Source organism: Balaenoptera acutorostrata, chromosome 18, assembly GCF_949987535.1.
Source record: "Balaenoptera acutorostrata chromosome 18, mBalAcu1.1, whole genome shotgun sequence".
Lineage (NCBI taxonomy): Eukaryota > Metazoa > Chordata > Mammalia > Artiodactyla > Balaenopteridae > Balaenoptera > Balaenoptera acutorostrata.
In genome coordinates, this window is record NC_080081.1 from 15,014,935 (window position 1) to 15,031,461 (window position 16,527).

General features: G+C 38.5%; 1 protein-coding gene across 9 annotated transcripts in view; it reads left to right on the forward strand.

Annotated features, from left to right (window-relative positions):
* Positions 1 to 16,527, forward strand: part of ABCC4 (ATP binding cassette subfamily C member 4) — a 222,594-nt gene that overhangs the window by 155,880 nt on the left and 50,187 nt on the right. The gene's annotated exons all lie outside the window — the stretch shown is intronic.

Sequence of the window (16,527 nt, forward strand, 5' to 3'; positions counted from 1 at the left end):
AGACCCTGGGTTTTAATGTCTCTCATCTGATTCTTAGGGTCAGAATCCTAATGACTAGCAGCTCTTCCTCTGCTTAGGGAAGTTCACAGAACATGAGTCCTTCTAAACCCAACAGCTGACTTTAGAAAGGGTTGGGAATTTCCGTATCAAGAAGTTAACCTTGGTTTGATCTTGTGGTCCTGCCTGATCTACATGTCATCTCTTATTCTTGAGCCAGAAAGAACTTGGCAGGATTTATAGTAACAAATAGAATGCAAATCAACATTCAAAGCTTAGGTATCTTTCCACTTTTCAGAATATTAAAACCAACACTGACATGTTTAATGTTTGTTTCTTACTGAAGATAAGCATGTGATAATACTTTTCAGGAGAATTAAAATCAAACAGATACAGAAATAATGTCATTACACTTATCCATGGTAACTTTTTCATCCATAGCATGCGTGTTTCATTACTTTATCTGTAACACAATGATAATTTTGTTGGTTTTGTAAGTAAGAGTTCAGAAATATGGACCATTGGCCTAGAACATAATTGTTTCTCCAGTTAAGTCTGATGCTGATGGATTGAAGAAAGGGAGCTGAGACAGAGCCCTCATAATGGGGGAGGGGGTATAGTCCCATGAAGGAAGTCAGAAGTCAGATTTTATTATTCCACTAACAGAGTGACTGAGATGAGAAAATTCTGTTTAAAATGTGAGCAAGTTCGCTGGCCACATGGAAGGTATTTACTTAACTTTGTCCCTTGGACTTCAACAAATGATTTGTATTTGTGTGAACATTGGTGGGGTTTTGTTTGCTCTTTGTTTTGTTTTTGGTTTCATTTAGTGATTCATACCCATGCTGATGGGAAACAGTGACACAGCTCATTTTGAAATGAGTGTAATTTACTATTGTGCAACATTCCAGTGAGAATTCCAGAGGAACAGTGGGGTTAACGTGTGGGATTTGGGAACCTGAGCTGACAGAGGCATGGAACACGAGCGAATGAAGAGAGACCAATTTTTGACTGACGAGGCATTTTGGAAGCGTAGGCCAGAAATGAGGGAAATTTTTTTTAACATATCATAGGAAATAAATAATTTATACAAAATAACAACAGTCTGCAGGTTGTCTCAGGGTTGCCTTGGGCTTATCAGATAAGTTAGCCAATGGCTGGCAGTGCGCATCTGGCTTATGAAAGTGTTGTTCAGACACATTTTGTTTGTTTGCTTTTTCAAAAATCATAACAGCTTTGAGTATTAACAATATTTTAAAAACCAAGTCATCTGTCAATCCCGAACATGGTTCTTCACTCATGAAAACTAAATATCTTTATGAAAATAGGGATTGAAATACAAAGTATAAAGGCCATATAAACCTTGTATGTGAGAAATCAATGAGGGAGAATTCTTTGAATAGGACTTTGGCCTTCAAAACATAATGTATTTGAATCAACATAAACAAACAAACAAAATGTGGTCACTTAAAATTCACATTCTTAGGTGTATGACTTGACTTCCTAATGTCACAGCGTAAATACCAGCAACATAAATATAGCCTCTCACTTTCTTAAAACAGTGATTGATTTAATGAATAATGGTACCATACATACATAATATTTATGTTTCAGTAGTATTTAAATTGAAAATTTAATTTTATTAAGGATTAAATTAATTCTTAATGATCATTTTAATAATACAGTAAATTTGTAATATTTGCTGGGCAGTTGTATTGTTTCGTGAATGTATTTGCAACTAGAAATACAATGGAAAATCTTGAAGTTCCTCTCAAACGAATTATTTCCATTGCATATTTGTGATGTGTAGATTTGTAATTCGTTCAGTATTTCTCTTTCCCACAACATGTCTTCATTTTTGGATTGTTTGCTGCAGTCTTTTATCGGGCTTCTATTATGTGCTAGGGATGTGGGGATGGAAAAGGTAAAGCCTTTGTCTTCGTTCATCGGACAGGCGTTCATTTGAGTGTGTGCGTGTGCTAGGCACCATGCAAGGCTTGGGGATGTGGAGTTGAATGAAATCTAATTCCCGTCTTCCTTGAGGCACACTCTCCTGGGAGAGACAGATCGAAAAGTCAGCAAGTACTGTGCGGTGTGCTAAGTTACAACAGGAGTATACTGGATAGGAGACTGGATAAGGCTTTAGTGTGAGACAGATCTGATTTCCACACCCAGATCTTCCTTGACATTTTTGGACCTCCAGGTGGAAGCATGCTGTACTTAATTGGAAGTAGGAGTCTGGTGTTTGAAAGAGAGAGCTGGGATGAGTTTGGCACCTGTGTATTCTTTACTGAGCAGGTAAAAGCTGAATCTGTGAAAATGGATAAGATTGCCCAGAGCGAGAGTGAAGCATTTCAGGAGCAAAGATCCTTATGGAAACCTTTATATTCAGAGAGAAAGCAGAGAGAGATGGGAAGCAGAGGAGACACACAATGAACAGCAAGGAAGAGAGGAGGAAATAGGTTGGGGAACCTAGGAAGGACAGGCCTGTTCAACGCAAAGGAGAAGGTAAGTCCCTGGAAAGTTGTTGGTTGATTTGGAATCAGGGCGTCTGGTGACCAGAAGAGCAGGTTTCAGATGTGAGGAGGCCCCATGGCAAAGGGCTGAGAATGGAGGAGGCGTGGAGGAAGCTGAAGTGAAGGCAGGCTACTCCTGGAAGGAGTTTGAGTAAAACCAGAGAGAGGCCCATCCGGAATGTAGGGTCTGCGGAGGAGTTGCTGGTTGGGTGTTTAGTTTTGGGGTTGGGGGTGTGTGGTGGGTAATATTTTCCTCTGTCCCTCCTTCCCCTCAACAAACAGGGATTAGCGTTGAGGCCCTGAAGTCCAGGGGTGAGTCAGGCAGGAATCCTCCCCTCCAGGCCCCCAAGGGGAGGGAGACACCCAGAGATTCACCCCTTGCCGCCTTTGGAATCCTAACTGTGGCAGCGCCCTGGAGGAAGTCCTGGAGGGCTAACTGGGTGTGGGGCTGGAGGTAGTAAGGGAGCCTGGTCCAGGAGGTGGGCGTGGCTTCTAGAAAGCGACCTTTGATCCCAGGTGAGAGGAAACAGCCTCTGTGGATGGTGGGGCAGGAGGGGCTTCTGGAAGCCTCGTCCCAATGGGCAACAGTCTTTTCTGTCTGTCACCAGCTGAGAGTGGTATTGGCAAGGGCCTTGAAGGGGGTTTTTCAGTTCTGGTTTGTTTTAAAGGATGTAGGTAGTGCCAAGTGTGTTCAAACTCATTTTTTTTAAAATTATTTATTTATTTATTTAGGCTGCTCCGGATCTTAGTTGTGGCTCGCGGGATCTTCACTGCGTTATGCAGGCTCTTAGCTGGGGCATGTGAACTCTTAGTTGCGGCATGCATGCGGGATCTAGTTCCCTGACCAGGGATTGAACCCAGGCCACCTGCATTGGGAGCGCAGAGTCTTACCCACTGGACCACCAGGGAAGTCCCACAAACTCATTTTTGATGACTCTGCTCATCCTTGGGTATATTTGATAAACCTTGAAATATACTTTGATCATTTCCATTTTTATTTTCATTCTAAAGTATTTATTCCATATGCTTTTTCTCATCTAGTTCTTTCTCGTTCCCTAAAATGAAATCTCAGATAATTCATTTAATATTTTGTAATTATACAAAACACCTGCTTTGTGTTATTTCTTTGTTTCTTCTGTCTTTCCCTATGAGTACTGTGTTGCATAGATTAACCTGCCCACGATCCTCTAAGATCAGATACCTTTATCATTTTTGCTTCAAATGCCCAAATAATTGCTTATTTCAGAAGTTAAGTTTGCTTTTTCACTGAGATGCAGACTAATATATCATAAAAGGGTGAGACCCTTGAAGGGAAGGGGTCATCGGCTTCCAGGATCCTCTGAGCCTGGCCGTGGAGCACCCGACACTGGAGCGGGACTCACACCCTTTTCCCACGGTGCAGTTCCATCTTGGAACACACAGCTAAATAGATTTGTTTCGCTTTCTTTGCCAGTGATTTATGTTATGAAGGAGCCCAGGCCTAGAGAGTAAAATTGAACTTTCCTAGTCCTTAAATCTAATCTCCCTGCAGTTCCTGGAAAGAAAGTTTACATGCCTGATGGACTGGCTGTTGATCTACTGGTGTGTGTGTGTGTGTGTGTGTGTGTGTGTGTGTGTGTGTGTGTGTGTGTGTGTGTGTGTGTGTGTGTGTGTGTGTGTGTGTGTGTGTGTGTGTGTGTGTGTGTGTGTGTGTGTGTGTGTGTGTGTGTGTGTGTGTTTGCGTTTGTGCATCTTTAGCCCATTCTCAAATGGACCCTCTCAATGCTTCAGTTTTTAAGGGACCAGAAAAAGTCTCTCTTCCACATTAATGAAGCTTTTCTTGACCACTCTATTCTGCAATAAAATAATGTCCATCCCTTACAGAAAAGAAGAGACCCTGTAACAGGAGGCTGATTGCCTCTAGATGGGACGGCAGATTCAGCAACTGCTCTTTTTCGGTTAATCCATTTCTTCATTTTCACCTCCTCCTACATCACATCATCTCTCCATTTCCTCTGTAACATATGCTTCCGGTGTCTGCCTCCGGGGTGCCTACACTCTCTGCTCCAGTCCTCAACCTCGTTATGTTTCTTCCAAATCCATTGTGACTCTTCCTAAACTTGTTCATGCTACTTGCCCTTGTTGTATCATCTTAACTGTAAATCTCTGGATTCCAAATGGAAGAGTTGTTTGTCTGGCAAGTTGGATACTTTGGAAGGAATTAATAAAGGCGTCACTTAAATAAAAAAGGTGTCGATGAGACAACAGATGAGTGGGGGGGAGGGATGAATTGGAGAAATATAGGAGAATTCTGTGCTGAGAGTTTCAGAAGTGTTTTAGAAATTGTAGATGATGCATTACAGATGTGATTTATACAAGAGGAGCTCTTGACATGATACCTGTTTGTGCTGTTAAATTATACCAAAACATTAAGATTTTGTATTATTCTAGAGTTGACTAAATATTCAGATTGTAGCAGTTAAGGGGGCATCTTCTGTAACGCTGCCTGGAGAGACTGGGGGTGGCTTCCCGTTGATTCCTGAACCTCATGTAGAGATGGAGGATGCAGAAATGGCAGGGAGCCCAGGAGAGTGTAGGATGTAGGCGGGGGCCAGCATACTGTAGATAGCTGGATTGTGAAGCTTGGGGGTCAGTCATCGAAGGAGGTAAAGATGGAGAGGCCCAGTGGGACAGATCACAGGGTAACTTGTGTCTCAAGCACAGGAATTTGGTTTGGAGTGTTGGATAGAAGTCTACAGAGAGGAAGAAGAGACCACCAGAAGGATAGGATTTTGCCAACATAGGGAAGACAAGATGAGGCACTGGCTTGTCCAAGTTTATCTTTGGGACATCCAAGTAGCAATGCCTTGTGTTTCTAATGAAAACCCTGGATTCTTAATAGGGGATCCACACTGCAGGACAGTCCATCCCCTCAGGTGATGGCATTATTATCCCCATATCCTAACAGGAGAATTACAAGTTTGTACACCATTAGTTTGACTCTTATAGTTACCAGATATGTTGCCTGTCCAGTTGAATTATAGTTATTGGCCAAATTGGAGCTGTTCATCATTCCAAAGGAAGAAGGAAGTCAACATTAAAAAAAAGCCAATTGATGTGGTATATTTGATGTGATTCTACCTGAGGATGTAAGAGCCCTGAAAATGGTTTTTTCCAGTGTTCTTTGTTCTCTAGGAAAAACTTGATGTTTTAGTGGTGTGATTGTGCTATTGTATTATATACTGATTATATGTTAAGGGATAATCGTCTGTGATGTCAGTAGCTTTAAGGAGTGCTGAAGTGGGGAGCCCCGCAGCCTCCCTTTCCAAGCTTGAATCCTAGCTCTCTCTCTCTCTCCCACAAAGCTACACGTTCCTTCTCTGTGAAATAGAGAAAATATTACCAACTTCATAAAGTTTGTTGGGAAGACATAATGAAGTCAATAAAATTCTAACTACATGTTAAGTGCTAAATAATGGCTAGTTATTTTTGAAATAACATATATTTTTAATTAGGAAAAATAGTCCAATAACAGCATTATGTTACAATAAAGTAATTGTTACAGACAGTTTCCAGGTCCACCTATATCACCACAGGAGCGTGTGCCACAAAGATTCTCGGTTCGTAATCCTGAAGAATTTAACGCACACTTTCAAATGCAGACTTACAGGGGGAGAAAAAGTTGTTTTCTAAATAGACCATTGAGTACTAACTATTTCCACACAATTTCGGAAACTTCAAGATCCCTGATAACATTGAGTAAGGAGTCAGAATTATTCCAGAATTCTTTCCATTAAAATGTCCACTTTCAAGAAGTCTTCCAGTAGAAAAATGAGTGAGCGACCATGACCAGTAAGATTGGGAAGGTTGGATTTAGGCATATTAATTAATAAAATTTGGGAACTGCTGTGAGCATGCAAGCTTGCACACAGCAAAATGCTGTAATTTACTGAGGAAAACTGAATTGCAAAACCTTTGCTCCTCACACACCCCTAATCCACCCAAAAACAAAACAAAACAAAACACAGCAGCTTGGCTGAGCTTAAATAACTGACTTTTCATATCCTTTCATGGACACAAAGGGCTAATCCTGAGGCTACTTGAGCCACCAATGCTGGCAGTGGTGGGGACCACCATGGAACGTGTCATTCCCTCCTCACCACACACAAAACACATTGACTGAAGCTTTATGAAGTGAAAATGCCCAAGAAAAAGAAAATGTGAAGGAGGTGTTCTCAGTCATTTCTTTCCAGAGGGGGGAGCGCAAAAGAACAAGCTGCTGCATCTGGATATTGAGAACAAAGCAAGCCTGAGACCAGGGCATAATAGGGTTGGGTCACTTGCTTTTATAGAAGCAAAGAGTGGAACTGCCTTTGCTTGTCTCAGTACCACTGACCCTTGCATTTCATTGTGTAGAGATGTCAGGGAAAGTGTGTAGAAAGCATTCCAGCCTCTTTCACTGAACAATGACTTTGTCATTTTGAGATTTCTGTGGTGTGTTGACCCTTTCCCCACCCCCTCCCTCAAATCCCCATTGGACAAAAGAGATTGTTAGTTAGGCTGCCTTGCCCTGTTTGAAAGATCTCTGTTTTTCAGACTCTTTAAAAGTAAACTCATCCACTTTAACTGAATCACAGCATTTTCCCGCTTTTAAAATCAACAGAAGCGTTTTAGTTTGGAATTTGCAGGGATGGGATACTCCCTGAAAACGCTAGTCCCAGAGAGAAAGATTCATGCACACTGCCAAGTTAAAGTGGGTTTCCTTTTTAATAGAAAGGAGAATTGATGATATTGGTTACTGGAAATATTTACAAACACTTGACCCTCGGGTTTCAGAGATTAAGGTGATATGCTTCACACAAGCCCACTCATATGCTCCGTTTACCTTTCTTTTTAATGAAAGATCAGACGGCGGGTGGGTTTTTCCAGCTTGATAGTTAGCACACTTAGAAATCAGCAGTGCCAGCATCAGCCTGGTGACAGTTAATCAGCGGGGACCTTCCTAGGCTGGCAACCAAGTGTTCCATTTTGTCTGTCCCAGCATGTGTGGTCCAATGATAACGTTCATAGTTTAACCAGAAGCTAATTAAGACCTAAAGAAAAAAAAAAATAAAGACCCCATTTTTATCAAGCCTTGCGGTGGTATTCAGAGCGTAGAACTTTACATTATAGCATAATCGGACTATGTCCATTACAAAACTATAGTGGCCCTTCACAGTGCTTTCTCTCCCTGCCATGTTGTATCTTTAGGAATGATCAAATGGACTGTTGTTCCTAGGGAGAGGAAAATGGCAAAACATTTACTCATGTTGAGCACCTTTAGAGTCTCTATATGCTCTTCTTGAGTATATTTCTTCAATTCTATCTACCAATGTGTTTTCTTGATAAAATTAAGAAGAACGGGTGAGCTGGAGAACTTCCTTCATTTTCATGAAAACCTCGTCCTTGCTATTTTATGCATGGATATATGTCTTCAATCTGATGTGGAGCGTGATTAATTATAATCTATTTGTCTTGTGGTTGCTCTCTGCTTGTGAGTTTTGTTTCTTGCAACTCTTTCTCTGGGTCTTTTGATTTAGTTTTCCCTGATTGTTCTCTGCATCCAGTTAGGAAGCAGATAGGGCAGCTCTAGCACTGAAGCTAAGGGCAGCGTCCTGTAGGAGATATGTCACATGGGGCTCAGGCACCCCGCTGGTTACCGTTATCTCCCACATGTGTCCCCCAGCCTGCCTTTCCCAGTGCACCCAAGGTAATCAACACATGAAATTATGATTGTGTATTTTACACATTGCCAACACCTGCCTGAGCATAACCGAAGGTACGGGAGTTGGATTCTGGTGTCATCATGGCTGTCGTTGCTGTGTTTTTCTTTTTCTTCTTGTTGTTGTTTGTCTTTTTGTTTTGTTTTGTATGATTTGGCTGCTCTGTGGGGCTTGCAGCATCTTAGTTCCCCCACCAGGGATCGAACCCATACCCAAGCAGTGAAAGCACTGAGTCCTAACCACTGGACCGTCTTTTAATTTGTTTTTTAAAACGTATTTATTGATTTTTTTGAGGTATAGTTTACGTACGATGAAACAAGCAATTTTTCATTTTTTTGGTTAATGAGTTTTGATAATTGTTTACATCCCTTTGATTACCACAAAAGACAAAATGTAGAGCATTCCCGTGACCTCAGAAAGTCTCTCTTGCCCCTCTGCAGTCAGTTTCCACACCCCCGCAGTTATCCGAGATTTCTGTCGACATAAATCAGTTTTCCTGTTCTTGGGCTCCATATATAAATGGAATCAACATAGTACAGGTTTTGCTGTGATGCCTTGTTTTGCTTAACGTGTTTTCAAGATTTTCAAGATCCATCCATGTTGCTCCTTGTTTCAGTGGTTGTTTTCTTTCTTTTTCCTTTCTGAGTCATTCCATTATATGAAGATACCACAATTTATTTATCCATTCTCCAGTTGATGGATATTTGTGTTGTTCATAGCTTTTAGCAGTGAACCTTCTTGGAGAAGTGTTTATACGGACACAAGTTATCATTCTTCTCAGCTCTATTTTAGAGGAATGATACAAGCTCCATGTACAAGTGGAATTGTTGGGTCATAAGGTAGGCATTTGTTAACTTTAAAAAAAATTACCATAAAGTTTTTCAAGATAGTTGCACCATTTTTACACACACGCCAGCAATATATGGGAGTTCTGGTTGTTCCACACCTTAGCAATTTTTGCAGCACTTAGTATTATCAGTCTTTGTGATTCAAGTCTTTCTGTGCATGACTACTCTCATTGTGGTGTCAATTTGCATTTTCCTGATGATTAATGATACTGAGCTCTTTTTCATGCATGCTTACTGACTGTTTTTTCCAGTTATTCTAGCCACATTTGTTTAAAAGACTTTAATGGATTGAATTGGCACCTTGATTAAAAATCATCTGACTGTATGTGAGCAAGCCTGAGTTTGTATACTTTATTTTGTTCGATTGATCTGTTTATCCTTGTACCAGTACTGCTGTCTTAGTTACTGTTCGTTTTAGTAAGACTTGAAATCCTCTGGTTTAAGTCCTCTAACTTTGTACTTCTTCCTTAAGATTGTTTTGATCATTCTAGATCATTTACTTTTCTGTATAAATTTTAGAAGCCTTTTAATTTGTTTTCAATGAAAGCCTGCTGGAATTTTGGTTAATATTTTCTTTTAGCTATAGATCCATTTGAGGAGTGTCTGAGTTTAACACTATTGAATCTGTCAATTATGTCTGTGGTACATCTCTACTTATTTAGGTCATGTTGAATTTTAGAAGTGTTTTGTAGTTGTTACAGAAATCTTATAATCTTTTGGTTAAATTCATTCCTGAATATTTGGTGTCTTTTGATTGTATTTATGGGATTGTGTTTAATATCACTTTCCAATTGCTTGTTGCTGGTGTATAGAAATACAGTTGATTTATTTGTGAATCCACTTTGCATTTCCTGGACGTGGTTTTTCTTTTTTAATCTTGTAGAATTTTCTATATCCACAATCATGTTAGCTGTGAATAAAATTGTTAATAAATTTTACTTCCTCATTTCCAATATTTATTAGTTTTATTTCCTTGCTGTGGCTAGAGGTTTGAGTACAATGTTGAAAAAAGGTGATAATACATTCTTGTACTCTTAAGATAAAATCTTTTAATATTTTTCCATCAAGAATGATGTTAACTGCAATTTTTTAGGTAGATTGAATGTTTCCTTTAATTCCTAAATTCCTGAGAATTTTACTGTTTTTAAAATCAAGAATAGGTGTTAAAATTTGACCAATGTTTTTCTACATTTCTTCAGATAATTATATTATTCACCATTAATCTTTTAATGTGGTATATTATACCGATTGATATTTGCAGGTTAAATTAACCTTATATTCCTAGAATAAACTCCACTTGGTCCTAATGTGTACCATATATATATTTTTTACGTATCATTGTATGCAATTTGTTAATGTTTTGTCAAGAATATTTGTATCTGTTGTTCATGAGGCATCTTGGTTCATAATTTGCTTTTCTTTAAATGTTTTGCCAGGTTTTGGTATCAGAGTTATGCAGTCCTCATAAAAAGACATGGGAAATGGATATTTTTGTTATGGTCTTTTTTTTTTTAGCTGCACCTTGCGGCTTGTGGGATCTCAGTTCCCCGACCAGGGATTGAGCCCGGGCCAGGGCAATGAAAGCCCGGAATCCTAACCATTAGGCCACCAGGGCACTCCCATGGTCAGTTTTATGTGTCAATTTGACCAGGCTGTATTCCAGTTATTCAGTCAAAAAGTAGTCTAGGTGTTACTGTGCAGATATTTTATAAATATGATTAAAGTGCATAATCAGTTGACTTTAAGTAAGGAATGCTATCTTAGATAGTCTTGGTGGGCCTGATTCAGTCTGTTGAAAGGACTTAACAGTTAAGGCTTCCCTGAATAGAAAGAAGTTCTGCCTGTGGATAACAGCATTGGCTCCTGCCCAAGAGTTCCAGCCTATCGTTTGTGACAGCTGGCCCTGTGGATTTCTGACTTGCCTAGCCAAGTTTGATTGTGAAATACTACTTTTTTTATGTTGTTAGATTAAGTTTATTGGTATGTTGTTTAGTGTTTCTAAGAGAGTTTGGATTGTAATTTTTTTTCTTTTAATGTGTTTGTGTGGTTTTTATATCATGATAATGCTGGAGTCAAATTCCCTGGAAGAATTTGGTAAAACTTTTTTCACAATCTACTTGTGAAGCCCTATAGACCTAAAGTCTTTTTTTGGTGGGAAATTTTCATATTATGGAGTCAGATTCTTAAATTGATATGGACGTATTCAGATTTTCTGTTTCATTTTATGTCAGTCTTTGTATGTGGCTTTTCAAGAAATTTGTTGTTTGCATTGTATTTTTAAGTTTATGAGCACAATGCTCATTATGTCCTGTTTTTAGTGCCTGTGATATCTCTTGTGTTATTCTCTTTTAATTCACGTTAATGGTAATCCCCCCACCCCTTTTTTTAAAATATTTCCTTTCAAAGAACCAAGCTTTGGGTTTATTAATTTTTCTCCTTAGAAGGTAGTCTTGTATTTCATTAGTGTCTGCTTTTTACTTTCCATTCTTTTACATAATTTTGTGTAATATGCTGTTCTTTTATTTTAAGATGGATTTTAAGACCCTTGAGTTTTATACTTTCTTTTTGTTTTTTTAAATAAGACTGTTTTTTTTTTCTTACAGCAGTTTTTAGTTTACAGTGAAATTAAGAGGAAGATTCAGAGATTTCCCATGTATTCTCTGTGGCCTTTAAAAAAAATGTTTAAAGTTATAAATTTACCTCTAAGCACCTTAGTTGCAGCCTTCAAATTTTAATATTTGTAGATATTCATTTTCTTTTATGCCAAAATTCTTTGTAATTTTATTGTAATTTTGAATTAGATGATACCCTGAAATGTATTATTGAACTTCCAAATATTTAGTGATATACTAGTTACCTTTTTGTTATTGATATCTTGTTAAATCCGCTTATGTCAGAATATATTCTGTACAATTTCTGTCCCTTGAAGTTTGTTGATACTTGCTTTATAGTATAGGATATATGCAATTGAAAAGAATGTCTTACGTAATCACTGACTGCTGTGTTGTATAGTTCCTAATTAGGTCAAATATATTAATGACATTTTAAAAATCTTTTATATCTCCGTTGATTTTTATCTGCTTTTTCTATCAGTCGTTGAGATGGGTGGGTTTCAATCTCCCACTATGGGTATGGCATTGTCTATTTCTACTGAGTTCTGTCAGATTTTGCTTCATACATTATTGAGCTGTGTTATTAGGATTATGTAAGTTTGGATTTTTTAAAATATCTTTTAGATAAAATTGACCCTTTATTCTTATGAAATGTTTTCCTTTATTTCTAGGAATCCTTCCTAACTTCATGTTAGATAGATATTCCAGCTTTCTTTTGGTTAGTTTTTACATGGGGTACCTTGTTCAACATTTTATTTCCACTTTTATTTGGTGTTATTGCTAAGCTGTGCTTTTCAAACATAGGAAATAGATGGACTGTAGTCTTGAATTTCATAATAAGCTCAAACACTGAAAAAGGTTAGTAAGGAAGCTATTGATCATTGAGATTTGCTGAACACAAAGGAAGGGAGAAGTGCACTCTGTTTCCCTAATCATTTCTCTTGTGTTGGTTAAGAAACTGTAAACCAAACCCCACCATTCACTCTTTAGTGGAGTTAACTGTGACTCAGGATTAAGGGCCACCTGAAGGATTACACAGGTTCCACAGCTAGTGTGGATCTGAAAAGATCTAAGGCAGTCAACTGAGGGATGAAAAGCATGATTAGTGAATCCTAAGGAAAGGACAGGTTTAGAAAAGCTTTATTAATATTAGAGTGTGTATGGATCTCATCATAGAGATAAGACACACCACTTTTTATCATTTTCTTACATAAAAGAGTTAATTGGGTTGGGTGAGGTCAAAAGAAATGTGATAAAGGAGGGGTCTGGAACCAGAGCTGATCTGTAGACTCCCTTAGACATGCAAGGTACCATATCGCCTTACACCTGCAGACTCAATATTAACTCTAGGGTTAGTATTAAGTTTAGGAGCTTGCACTGAAGAGCTTTCCCTATTTTTCCCTTTGCTTCTATTTATCCTGTGATTGAAGGGTAAGGAGTATTGCTTCATAGAAATTACATTATATTGTTTTGTATTTTTAAAAAATATTTATTTATGTATTTATTTGGCTGTGTCAACTCTTCGTTGCAGCACGTGGGCTCTTCGTTGCTGCAGGTGGGCTTCTCTTTAGTCGTGGCGCCCAGGCTCCAGAGTTCACGGGCTTAGTTGCCCCACAGCATGTGAGATCTTAGGTCCCAGACAAGGGGTCGAACCCACGTCTCTCGCCTTGGAAGGTAGATTCTTAACCCCTGGACCACCAGGGAGGTCCCAGAAATTACATTTTGTTTCTTAATACTTAGAGAGCTTCGTGTAGGCGTTCAGGATTTTACTGCCTCTACAAGAATCTTGTGTTAGCTAGCAGCACAATTGACGAGATAGTCATTTCATTGAAAGGCTTTTTTTTAAATCTCATGTTTCCAGAATAAATAGGTAGAAGAATCTTTCCTACACCCACATCAATAAACAGCTTACTGATCAAAAACTGGGCATTATTTTTTTATCTCCCTAAATCAGAAGAAAATCTTGCTGTATTTTCTTGCCAAGAAGTGAATCTTGCTTTGTTTATTGCACTTGAGTCATATCTTCTGCAAAAATCAGTAATAGTTTAAGGCAATCTGGACGATTTGTACTTATACAACTTGGAATATAATTCTTAAGAGTCTGACTGACAGCAAAATTCAAAGATTTGAAATTCTCTTGGGGTGTTAAGAATCTTAATGATCCTGATTTTATTTTTAATCCTGTAAACAGATAATAAAAGTCCTGTCTACTTATTAAGTGATTTTATGATTAAATACATATTTTACATTGTGCCCAATACAAGAGTGAGCGAGAGAGTTCACATAAGAATGGAGTGAGCCAAAAGTATGGATTGCATATTTGTTTGCATAAAGTAAGAAGAATACATTTTTACTGGTGTTTATAGAGAACATGTTCTTTGGCACAAGCTTCACAGAGACTAGCAGGAACAGAATCCCATGGAATTAAGTTTAAAGTAACATGTGGGTAGAGATACCTAGGAATTCCTACAGGACTGTAAGCAATTTTGAATTTAAATGCCAAACAGGCAAACAGGCCCTCATATTTCACACTGTGCTTGTGAAAGGAATATGTTAAAGTCTGCAGTATTAGAATATAGTGTTAATTCTAGACTTAGAGACTTCCTGGGGAAACTTTAATCCAAGTGTATATATTGAACTTATAAAATCCTTAGCCTCATGTTTGTGTTCTTGGGGTTTATGTATTTATTAAAATTAAGTCGTGTTGTATTTTATGCTTTCTTATGAAACATTTTTAAAAAATTTAAACAGTAATTATTAAAACATGTTTGTGTGTTCTATGAGCAATCATTTTTAAGACCTTTTAATGATCAGTCTGCTCTGTGAGCTGATCAGGCTCTAATTAGCTAGGAAACTAGAACTGGTCCCTGCATGGGAGAGAATACAAATAAATGGGGAAAAATATAAAAGCGGACTATATTTAGATCTTAATTTTTTTATTATGAATTTTATCTGTATATGGGATACTGTATCAGGCAGAAATTAAAAGAACAGGCTTGGGAACAAAATGAGTAAATTCTCTGACTTAGAGCAAACTCCCAAACCTCTCTGAGCTTTGTAAACAGAAAGGATAATCTCTCCTACTCAGATGTGATATTAGAGTGAAATTAGTAACGCTTGTGAAATACTAGAGAGATGGGACCCGTGGCAAGCCTCATGAAATTTCATCCATTATTGGTAATTTGGAGGGTGCGATAATAACCACCATTTATTCGGTCGTCAACCAGATCTAGAGAATTGTGGAATTTCTTCAGTATTATGAAAAAATTTGCCATGGGCACTAGCAATACAGCAGTTATCTTAGTTTTCACATTTTTTGAATGGGGAGGTTTTTAAACAAAACCATTAACATTTTCCAGAAGGCTTTATTTTTATTTTTTTCCTTTACTGCTTTTCTGTACTCGATTAACAATTCATTTAGCTTACAGTGTGGTTTGTCAGAAAGAGCTGCTCACAGGACAGCAGCATTTCTGAGGATGAGAGGTGCTCATTAGACCTCCCTTCCACAGGTGGTGGTGACAGTGTCCTCTGCCTGAGTCATCCTGACATCCTAACAAGGCTGCTTCATTCCACCAAGAAGGCTGACCTAGGGTGGACACAGTTAAATTTCCTGGGATTCACTAGTTTACAAAATGTAGCTTTTGTACTTTCATTGATATCAACTCACCAATTCATGGTGCATGAAAGAGAAAATGTCAAATTGATCTTCTGTTTGGAATATACTTCTTAATCAGGTTAAGGTGCTTCAGAGGTCTACCATTTTTTCCCCTTAGTCTCCAAGAAATGCTCAGCAGTTTCAGAGCAGTTAAGTTTCCACTAATAAGAAGCAAAGTTTGAAATAAAAAAAGGATACAGAATAGGAAACATCTCAAAAAATGTTGACTTGCCTCCATTCCCCTAAGGTTATCAATCTTTGGAAGGCCTAGAGTTGGGAAGAAAATACAGAGGGGACAGAAATTGTACTAGGGATGAGGTTTATTGTTCATATTATTTTAAAAGTGTGTCTTCAAACAGAATAGACATCACATTCAAGTTTTCTCTGTGGTCAGAGAAAAGCCACAGTCACTTTGGTACAGGTGACATCATTACCACACCTAGGAAAAAGAGCACCTGCTCCGATATGTCCTTGGTTAGTACTAAGCTGTTCCAGTCATTAGAATGAACTGTCTAACAGGATCCAATCTCATGAGATTCTTAAGATTCTTTGGGTCCATAAATCTATTAATACACCATCCCATCTCCCCTGGCTCCTTGAATCTAGAACACAATTAAGGGAGTTAGAATTTATATTTGTTATATATGAACTGGTAGGCACTTTATATACAGTGTCTCATTTAATTCCCATCACCATCCTTTTAGGTATATCCCAGTTTTTGCTTAGATTAAGGGTGTTTGTCAGACTTCCCTGGTTGCACAATGGTTAAGAATTCACCTGCCAATGCACGGGACACGGGTCCGAGCCCTGGTCCGGGAAGATCCCACATGCCGCAGAACAACTAAGCCCGTGTGCCACAACTACTGAGCCTGCGCTTTAAAGCCCACCAGCCGCAACTACTGAGCCTGCGAGCCACAACTACTGAAGCCCGAGCACCTAGAGCCCATGCTCTGCAACAAGAGAAGCCACTGCAATGAGAAGCCTGCACACCGCAACGAAGAGTAGCCCCTGCTCACCGCAACTAGAGAAAGCCTGTGCACAGCAATGAGGACCCAACGCAGCCAAAAATAAATAAATAAACAAACAAATAAATAAATAAATATTTTTTAGAAAAAGTTTGTCACATGGTAAGTGTGCAATAAATATCATGAGCAACAC